At 36.4% G+C, this 10,399-nt stretch overlaps 1 long non-coding RNA gene across 1 annotated transcript in view; it reads left to right on the forward strand.

Moving 5' to 3' along the window:
• The window catches only part of LOC128072975 (uncharacterized), a 243,766-nt gene extending 237,999 nt beyond the window's left edge, over positions 1-5,767 (forward strand). Inside the window, exon 3 of the long non-coding RNA XR_008202555.1 lies at positions 5,740-5,767. This is a non-coding gene — a long non-coding RNA (uncharacterized LOC128072975). The remainder of the gene's footprint in view (positions 1-5,739) is intronic.
• Positions 5,768-10,399: the final 4,632 nt, after the last annotated feature.

Below are 10,399 nucleotides of genomic sequence, written 5' to 3' on the forward strand. Positions count from 1 at the left end.
AATAAACTGGTCGGACCAACATTTGGACCATCTCACTCCCGGTATACAGATATCAAAGAACCTCCTCTCGCTCCTATGAATTAGAGTGAGACGTGTTGAAGAAGATGTTTTATTCTAATTGCATTTTTCTGTAACATCAAAAATATCCTGGCACTAGTCATGATATTGACTTTTAAAGGATCATCTTCATAATATATAGGGACTTTCCATTATGCTTTTAAAAATTAATACATTTTTAATGTTTCTTTTTGCTTTTTCTTGTTCCATTTCAAGTCATGATAACTGACAAAATTATTCTATAAATAATTTAAAAAAATAAATAATCTCTCATTTTTAATAACACTAGCAACATCTCTCTTGTTAGTAATATTTTGGTTTCAGCCATTGGAGACAAAACCCCAAACCTCAATTTAAGGATGAAGAGTCTATGTAAAGGCACATATACAGAGTTGGTTCCTTCAGAATGAAATCCAAAAAACCCTAATAAGCTGCATGAAGATCACAGGTCTACATCAGAAAACTCTGTCCCTACAGAATGGAATATAGGAGAAAAACTCCATATATATTAAGGTCAGGAGCAACTGCACAGAGGAAAGATTAAGTCTCATCAAGAATATAATCTTAAAAAAAAATAGAAATCAGATTTTGCTTTGAATACATGTTAAGAATACATTCTACTTCACGGGGAACTAAGAATTTTTTCTAATATTTCACTTATACACTAGTTTTATCTCCGTGTCTTTTCTTTTTTTCTTTTTTCTTTTCCCTGCATTTATTTCCAATCAATAAAGATGTGTTATGACAAAAATTAAAATATGATATTAAAGTTCCCCCTTACTACCTACTTAGCTTTATCATAAAGTTTGTAAACTGCCAGAGGCTTTTTGTACATTTTTAAAACACCAAAATTTTTTTGATAGCAGATTATAAATATTTTGTTCAACAAAAGAAAAAAAGCTCAAGGCTGTCTGTTAATAGCACCTACCAATATACTGATAAATCTGCACACAAGTGTGTAGACTTACACATTAATGTTGTAAAATAAACAAACAAACTACACAGGTTGTGTAATTACCTTAGTGTAAAAATCACTCAGAAAAATAAGGAATAATAACAAATTACCTGCCAATCTAGAGATGGCAATATACTCAAATAAGTAAATAAATAAATAAATCAAAAGTGAACGTCTTTACTAATTCCTAGTAAAGATAGAAAATGTTTAACACTCTCAGAAGTAACAAGTTGACAGACAATTTATGTTATAGGTAATCACAGAATTTCACAATCTTAGAACTTGGAAGGAACATCTGGAAATCATCTGGTACAATCCTTCTTTTAAAGCAAGTTCCCTACAAAAGGTTAAACAACAAAGTGTCAAGGTGGGTTTTTAACGTCTTCAGAGAAGGAGATTCCACCACCTCTCTGAGCAGACTGTTCCAGTGCTTTGTTGCCCTCTAAGTAAGATATTTTTCCTCACAATTGTACGGAACTATATTCCAGTTTGTATCTGTTGCCCCTAGTTCTATTGGTAGGAAGCCCAGAAAACTGGACCCAATACTTCAGATATGGCATCTCCAGTGCAGAGTAGAGCAGGTCCCTCATCCTGTGGCCATGGTCTTCTTAATGCACCCCAGGATACTGTTGACTACTGGGCTACAAGGCCATGCTACTGGCTTGTTGACAGCCTGTTGTACACCTGGACACCCATGTCCTTCTCTGCAGAGATCCTTTCAAGCAAGCCTGCCCCTAACCTGTATCAATGTATGTGTTTATTCCTCCCCAGATATGACTTGACTTAGCCGAACATCTAAGATTCCTCACTGCCCAGCTCTCCAGCCTGTTCAGGTCTCACTGAATGGCAGCACAACCTTTTGGTGTGTCAGCCAATCCTCTTAGCTTTGTATCGTTAGCAAGCTTGTTGAGAGTATGCTCTACCCCTTCATACAGGTCACTGATGAAGACGTTGATCAAAACTGGATCTGGCACCAGCTCCTGAGAAGCACTTCTATCTGCAGGCCTCCAGTTAGATTCTGCGCTGCTGATCACAACACTCTGAGCTCCATCAATCAGACAGTTCTCAATCTACCTCACTGTCAACTCATATTTTCCACATTTCCTAAGCTTACATATGGGAATGTTATACAAGAGAATGTCTAAAGATTTTCTGAATTCAATCTCCACTGCTCTCCTCTCATCTAACCAGCTAGTCACAATAACATCACATAAGGCTGACAGGTTGGTTGAGCAGGATTTCCTCTTGTTGAATCCATGTTGACTACTACTGATGACTCTTTTTTCTTCCACTTGCTCAGAGATTATATCCAGAATAAGCTGTTCCATCAACTTCCCAGGGATGGAGGTGACAATTTCACCTTCTCAGTGTCCTCTGTTACCAGGGCACTCACTTCATTTGAAAGTGGACCCATATTTTTCCAAGTCTTCATTTTGCTAAAAATGAATATATACTTAAGTATATAGAAGTATACTTTAAGTATATACTATACTTAAAGGAACCTTTCTTGTCCTTTATCTCCTTTACCAGATTTCATTCCACATCAGCCTTACCATTCCTTATTGCATGCCCTGCTAAAGTTTCTATATTCCTCCGAAGGGGGGCAGACTCCTTTTTCACATTCTGTGTACTTTCCATTTGAATTTTTCCATTAACAAATTGCTCATTCACACAGGTTTCCTGACATCTTTGCCTGATTTCTTACTCTCAGTGATGCAACAATCTTGAACTTGGAAGAAGTGGTGGTGCTTGAATGTCAACCAACTGTCTTGGGCCTCCTTACCTTCCAGTACTCTAACCAAGGCAAGTCCAACCGGTGGTTCATGGACTACACACAACAAAGCTCAGATCATCCTACAACCTGCCCCTTGCCCCAGATAATCACGGTGATGGGTCTTCCTGGCTAAGTGGTCTGGACCATCACTGGGCACACATCTATCACTCAGCAGCAGTTCAAATATTGATATGCAATTAGCACTGTCTGAGCAAAAACCAAGACATGGAGAGCTAGCAGTGCAATGCTAACACGAGTTATGACAGTCTTACAGATTTTGATGCATTGGCTAAACTCTGTTATGTGAACAGCAAAAAATATGCAGTCTTTCTTCCTGATTTGATGAAAGAATTTGACAACATGTTTCAAGATTGCAACACATATCATCGATTTCTTGGTATATTTGTTACTCCATTTTCAGTTGACATGAATATACTACTTTCACATTTCTAAATAGAATGTATAGAGCTGCAATTAGATATTAAAATAATAATAATAATAATAAAAAGTTCACGTCTCTTTAGCAGAATTCTATAAATCCTTTCTTACCAAAGACAAACATCCCTCTCTTCACAGTGTCTCCTTATTCATGTTTGTATGGGAAGTGAAGATTAGAGAAAAAGCATATAGAGGTCTGGACTGTTGTTCAGTAGGCCTTCTCTTCTATAAATTTGACCATTACATTTTTTTCTCCACATCCTCTTTGTTTCCAAGTTGCTCATTTTTGCTACAGATATAGCAAAGTAGCTCACTCTTTGCTTGGGTCTACCAATTATTAGGAGTTTTTCCTTATTTATTTTATGAAAAAAAACAATGAATTATTCCCCGTTTATCTCAATCAGTTCGTGATTTGTAAGATCTCATTCTCTCAGGCATCACTTTGGCAGCCTAGGAAGTCCTGACTTCACTGGGTATTTCCATCAGAGCATCTCCACATATTTTAAAACGACTGCTATATTCACTCTTGAATCTTCTTTTTCTGTCCTTATTGATGTGATGACAGTAGTCAAGATGCAAACACTCTAGTACAACAACACAGTGAGTTTTTGTTCCTTTTTTTTGCCTACTAAGACTAAAAATTGTATTTTTGATGACAACTAAACTCTTTTTTTTTTTTTGAGAACTGTTAAATTCTGAGAGTTCTATATTGTCTCTACATGCACAAGATATGGATTTGATGGGTGGACTACTGGATGAGGAACTGGCTGGATCGAGGCATTCAAACAATTACAGTTAACATCTCCTGACCAAATGGAAGCCAGAAGCAAGTGGTATATTCCAAGAGTCTGCATAGGGACCAATTTATTATCTTCATTAATAGATAAGAGAATTGAGTGCCATCTTAGCAAGTTTTTGGATGACAACTATTTAAGTGATACTGTTGACACACTAGTGAGAAAGGATGCCACCCCACAGACCTTGACCCGCTTGAGACACGGGCTCACATGAACCTTGTGAAGATTAATAGATCCAGGTCCTTCACCTGGATTGAGGTAATCCCGAATATCAGTAAAGACTGGGAAATAATTGAGAGCAGCTCTACAGAAGACTTGGAGGTACTGATGGTTGAAAAACTTAACATGAACGAGCCATGCGTACAGTACAGAAAGCCCACCATATCTTAGGCTGTGTGAAAAGAAACATGGCCAGGAGGTTAAGGTGAGATTCTGCCCTACTACTTTACTCTCACAGAACCCTACCTGGAGTACTGTGTTCAGCCCTGGGTCCTGAAGAATGTCAGCTGTTTGAGTAAGTCCGGACAAGGGCTACAGAAATGATCAGAGAGCTGGAAAACATCTCCTTTGAAAAAAAAAAAAAAAAAAAAAAATAGATGTTCATCCTGGAACAGAAAGGCTATGGTATTGTGGCCTCTCAGTATTTACAGGGTCTTTGCTAAAAAGATGGAGAGATTTTACAAGGGCATGTAAAGACAAGAGATGGTAATTTTAAACTGAAAGAAAGTAGATTTAGATCAGATATTAGGAAAAAAAAAATCATAATGAGGGTAGTGAGAAACTGGGACAGGTTGCTCAGAGAAATTCTGGATCACTGGATGTGTTCATGGTCAGTTTGGATGGAACTTTAAGCAGTCTGATCTAGTGGAAGGTATCCTTGCTTATGGCAAGGGGTTGGACTAAGTCAAGTGCATCCAACCTGTGGCCCAGCACAGCTCAGAATGCAGCTGCTGCCTTCTACAAGGTCATCACTCCTCTGGGAAGGAAAGGAGAAAGATAAAGAAAAAGAGAGGGGAAGGGAAAGAGAAGGAATAAACTGAGATCTCATAAGCTGTAGAAACAGGGTGAATCAGTTTGTCAGTTCCTTCCCAAGAAAACTGTTACACAGCTCTGCACTATATTCAATAAGATAGAAGCGGTGTTTTCTTAAGGAAAAACAAGGCAAAAGACCCGCTTCCCACAAACACCTCTCATGTTTTAGAAGGAGAAACATAGCATAATAACCAGATAACATAGCATAAAACCATAATAACCAGATAACATAGCATAAGACCAGATATTTAAAAAAGAAGCTGATTAACTAACTATTGTATCAAAAAGCTTTTCCTACCTCCTTGTTTGTGATATGATAGTCATTTAAAATATGTTTCTATGAGGGAGTTTCTTTAAATAGAGTCATATAAAATGTGTGAGATTTTCCCCACTGGTTTCTTTGCAGAGCAAATATATGGCAGGCTGGTGGTTTTTTTGTTTTGTTTTTTTTTTTTTTTTTTTTTTTTTTTCCTCTAAAAGCTAATTATATCTGGATCACCTTTAGTTCGTGTTTTTTTCAAAGCATTCAATTCAAATGGATTTGGTATTATTTAAGACCTGAGAGATACTGTACTTATATTTCAGGTCAAAGTGGCAATCAACTAAAAGTCAACCTGAAATTGTTGAACTTGACATTTTCAAGTCATTTGCATAGCATTTTTTTAACCTTCAAATTATTGAATGAGGTGGTTTTTTTTTTCTTTTTTTTTTTTTCTTTTATGAATTTTCTTGATCTCCAGTTGTTAATGTGAAGAACTTTTCAAATTACCTTTTCAAGAGTATTCTCCATGATTGCATTCATGATGAAGTAGTAAAATCAAGAGCAGTCACTTTCTAATCACATGTCTTAATCTATGTATTCTTTAAAAGAACAGTAGAAGGAGCATATTTAAATTAAAATTAAAAATTGAAAATCTATTTAAATACAAGAAAGAGGTGTTTTTATATTCAGTCCCATGCCCAGACTGTGAGTGAGAATGGAGGCCGAAGGATGGTGACACTGGAATTGCCTTCTTCTAAAAGCAGGACAAACATAGAAATTAACTGTTCTGTACCAGAAAGTCTTGATACATAAATTTCCTACAGAACTAAAAGGAACAAAAGCAGGCTTGTCACAGCTAACTAGAATAAAATTGTATTTCAAATCAGTTACTTCTAATCCTTCTTGTACACTTTGTAACAAAGAAATGAAAGTAATACATTAAATAAAAATGTTTTAAATTCAGTCGTATTTTAATAAAAAATTATAAGTGGTTATTTCATTTCCACTCAGAAATGATTTATTAATTTTAAAACCTGTGTCCCCAAATACATGTTTCTGAGAATATAAACACAAATATGCTAGTGCTTGAAAACGTAAACTTTCTTTTTTTTGTATAACTTTTCATTATGTATGTACATGGGAACTATTCTTGGAGAACTTCTACTGACAATAACAGTTACATGCTTCTAATTAAGATGCATTTTTGTCATTTCCATTAATCCCAAAGATTAGGATGGAACACCTCCCCTACAAGGCCAGGCAGAGAGATGTGGGGCTTTTCAGCCTTGAGAAGAGAAGGCTCCAGGGAGACGTAATAGCATCCTTTCAGCATCTAAGGAGGTAATACAAGAAAGAAGGGGACAGACTCTCCAGTGGGGTATGTCTTGATAGGAGAAGAAATGGTTTCAAAAAATGAAGTGAACTTTATACTGGGTGTAAGGAAAAAGCTTTTTTTACAATAATGGTAATGAAGCACTGAAATAGATTGAGAAAGACGATGGAAGCCCCATTCTTGGAGACATTCAAAGACAGGCTGAATGGGGCTCTGAGCAATGTGACCTAGCTGTAGAAGTCTCTTTTCATTGGAGGGGAGTTAAACCAGATGACATTTAAAGGTCCCTTCCAGCTCTAGTGATTCTATGATTCCATTATTACAGTGGGCAATGGAAGGTCATTTTCTGTATTATTATTACAGTGCTAACATCATTGCTTATTTTGACTGTTTCCTTTCAAGGTACTAGAACATCAGCTTTTGCCTGCTCCCCAATTGCAAGTGCTATTTGGCAGTACAAATATCAAACTCATGATATCCTACTGTTACTTAATCATAGGATCACAGAATATCCCGAGTTGGAAGGGACCCACGGGAGTTATTATTGAGTACAACTCCTGGCTCCACACAGCGCCACCCAAAATCAGACCTTAAATCTGACAGCATTGTTTAAATACTTCTTAAACTTCAGCAACTCGGAATCATGACAACTACCCTGGAGAGCCTATTCTGAATCACTTTGAAGAACTTTTTCTTTACACCTACCTGATCCTCCTGACACAGCTCCATGCCGTTCCCTCAGGTGCTGTCGCTGTCATGGAGAGCAGAGCTCAGTGCTGCCCCTCCGCTCCCTATGGGGAGCTGCAACTGCCATCAGGCCTCTTCAGTTCCTCTTCTCTGGACTGAGAAAACAAAGGGACTTCAGCCACTCCTCACACATCTTACCCTCTAAACCTTTTCTCATCTTCATAGTCCTCCTTTGCATACTCTCTGACAGTTCTGTGTCCTTACATCATGCAAACATGAAACTGTGTGCAGGGCTAGAGGTGAGGTCATACAGCGCAGAGCAAGGAGACAACCCCTTCCATTGCCTGACTGGCAGTGCTGGGCATATGTGGTTGGTTTTTGCTGCCAGGACACACTGCTGACTTAGATTCAATTTGCTATTGACCAGAACCATCCATACGACACACCAGTAATAGGACTCCTCCCAGCATGTTTTGCTTATGCCAGTGATGTATGTATACATCATTGTATACCTAGAATTCAGTCAAGAATTCTCACCTCCCCAGTGTCAAATACAGAGGCACTGTTGTCATTAAAGCAAACAAGATCAGGTTATTGTATATTACAAAACCAGTATGACTGCACAACAATGTAAACAATATGAGATCTATACAAAAATAACACTTCAAGTGAATTTCTCTTTAGTTTTTCTGTTCTCCTAATTATTCATCCTGTTGTTTGTGTTCTGTTCTGTACTTCACATGTGACGTAGAATTCCTCTTCCTCCATGTTCTCTTTTATTCTTTCACATCTTTTCTCACTATCTGAGCTTGTTTACAAAGACAAAATTGGAAATAATTTTTTTGGCAGATAAGAACTAGTGCACTAATCTGGGGATTTACTTTAGAATGGAAGATCATGAGTATTAGTGAATATTTAAATGAATCATACAATCTGGAGCGCAAAAAAAAAAAAAAAAAGAAAAAAGAAAAAAGAAAAAAAGAGCACAGATAAGCCAAAATTTAATATGTATATATGCTAAGACATGACTGTTAGATATAAACATAAACTGAAGTTTGTTATTCATCCAGCAGTCAGTTCTTGTTATTCACTGTGCCATAATGCACAGGTCACCTGTAGGAAATACTAAATCAGAGAAGGAGAAATTTGCTTAGCAAAGTTTAGAAGAGGTATCACAATAGGAGTCTATTAATGCATACCATCCAAATGAAATGAATTAACAAAAAAGACAAAAAAGACAAAGCCCCACAATCTATCGCCACAAAAACGTATAATTCTCCTTACCTTTCTTCCACCTGCGCTGAACAAAATAACAAAATTCAGACTTTAAACAAATACCAAAAATGAGCAAGCTGATAACTGTTTTCTGAATTCATCTTGGCAATCGTCAAAACTAAACAAAATTTTGCTTATACTTTGTCATTATCACATAAAGCTTCATTCCAGAACTGGAAGCTGGGATTTATTTTCTGAACTGAAACCTTGACATTAGAATCTTTCACAGATAAGCTCTAATTGACATTTAATCAATGATTCTGATAATTGATTAAGCAGTTGATGAGCTCTGAATTATCAGTTTCAGAATTTGCATTCTTCAGAATCTATGCAAGGCATCAAAGAAAAGAACCCTTTGGGCAGAAATGCTGCCACCCTAACTAGTGATAGGCTATTTATCACAACCCAAACACAAGAAGACTGTAACAAGTGAGATTTTAAAAAAATTTATTGTGCAGAGTTAAAGCAACTACAGAGTTTAAGCTTGAATTCAAAGAATGAAAAATTTCCAATACTGAATAAAACTATTAGATACTCAGCATCACTCCTGTTGGGAAAAAAAGAAAGAAAGAAAGTTAAATGTTATGCAATGAAAGCGTTATCTTTGAAGAGAAGATTTTGCAGAATATAATGCTGAATTGCTATGACATGTAGGATATAGTAACGTATAAGAAGCCAGAAAGATAGTTTACTGTTCCAAGATAATAAAACTACAATTCCTTTCAACGAGTCAGGACTATCTGAAGTACAGTAATTTCTGAAATAAGAGAGTATGTGCTCTTGAATGTGCTAATGACACAAAGGCCAGTTACGTCAGTTTTAAACACTAATGAAAAAAAGGAGACAGTGAAAACACTGAGAGGTAGTGAGCATATTCAGAATCTGCAGTGAAGAGTCGCACATTCAAAGAATTCGGGAAGAGTCAAATTACTGGGGAACTTACACTGTAACACTTTGTTGTAGAACTAAACCTCCTGCTGAAAAGGGATACGATTTAAGCGCATGCTTCAGAGCAATGCATAATTTTCACCAGATTCAGATAGTTGAAATAGAATGGGGAGAAACTGTTTCCAAGACAGAATAAAATACCTACAGTAGTCATTGTGAACAATGTTTTATGCCTGATAATGTAAAATCAGCTTCTTTAGAGGTTTTTTTTTCATAGTTTTATGATAAATATAAATCCAAGAATAACATAGGGACTGATAACTTAAAAAAAAGACAAAGAACTCTGGAAATGTGTTTTCATCTCCCATGATTTCCACTGCAAATATTTTGTATTTCATGGGAAATCTAGAGAAAATCAGAGGGGAATACATTTGTGGTTTTGAAGATAAGCATTTAATTAATGCAACTTGAAGTTAGAATTAAAGTTGCCAGCATGTTTAGGGTACCAGCTTGTAAAGCACATTGTGACATAACACTTCTTGAATAAAAAGCTTAGAAAGCAAGGCTAGGGGAGGCAAAATATGTATGCATATTGCTTTCTCCTAAATGTCTACAATGTAGATAAATTATACTGATATTTGTACCCAAAAGTTTCCTTCTCCAAAATCAACTGACATTTCACAGGCATGTTGGATTCCCAGACTGAAGCACATTTCCACAGACAAAAAAACACATGAATAAAGATATTGATCACACTTGCACTGATAAAAGTACACAGACTGTATTCTTTTTTTCTGTTTTTCTTTTTTTTTTCCGCAGCTGAAAAAGGGGAATTGATTAAATGGAAATATGTTTAGCTTGGAAGCATTAGAAGGTAGTGAATTTTCAAAAGAACTGGAAA

The sequence above is a fragment of the Tympanuchus pallidicinctus genome, unplaced genomic scaffold (assembly GCF_026119805.1).
Source record: "Tympanuchus pallidicinctus isolate F22 unplaced genomic scaffold, pur_lepc_1.0 scaffold10, whole genome shotgun sequence".
Taxonomy (NCBI): Eukaryota; Metazoa; Chordata; class Aves; order Galliformes; family Phasianidae; genus Tympanuchus; species Tympanuchus pallidicinctus.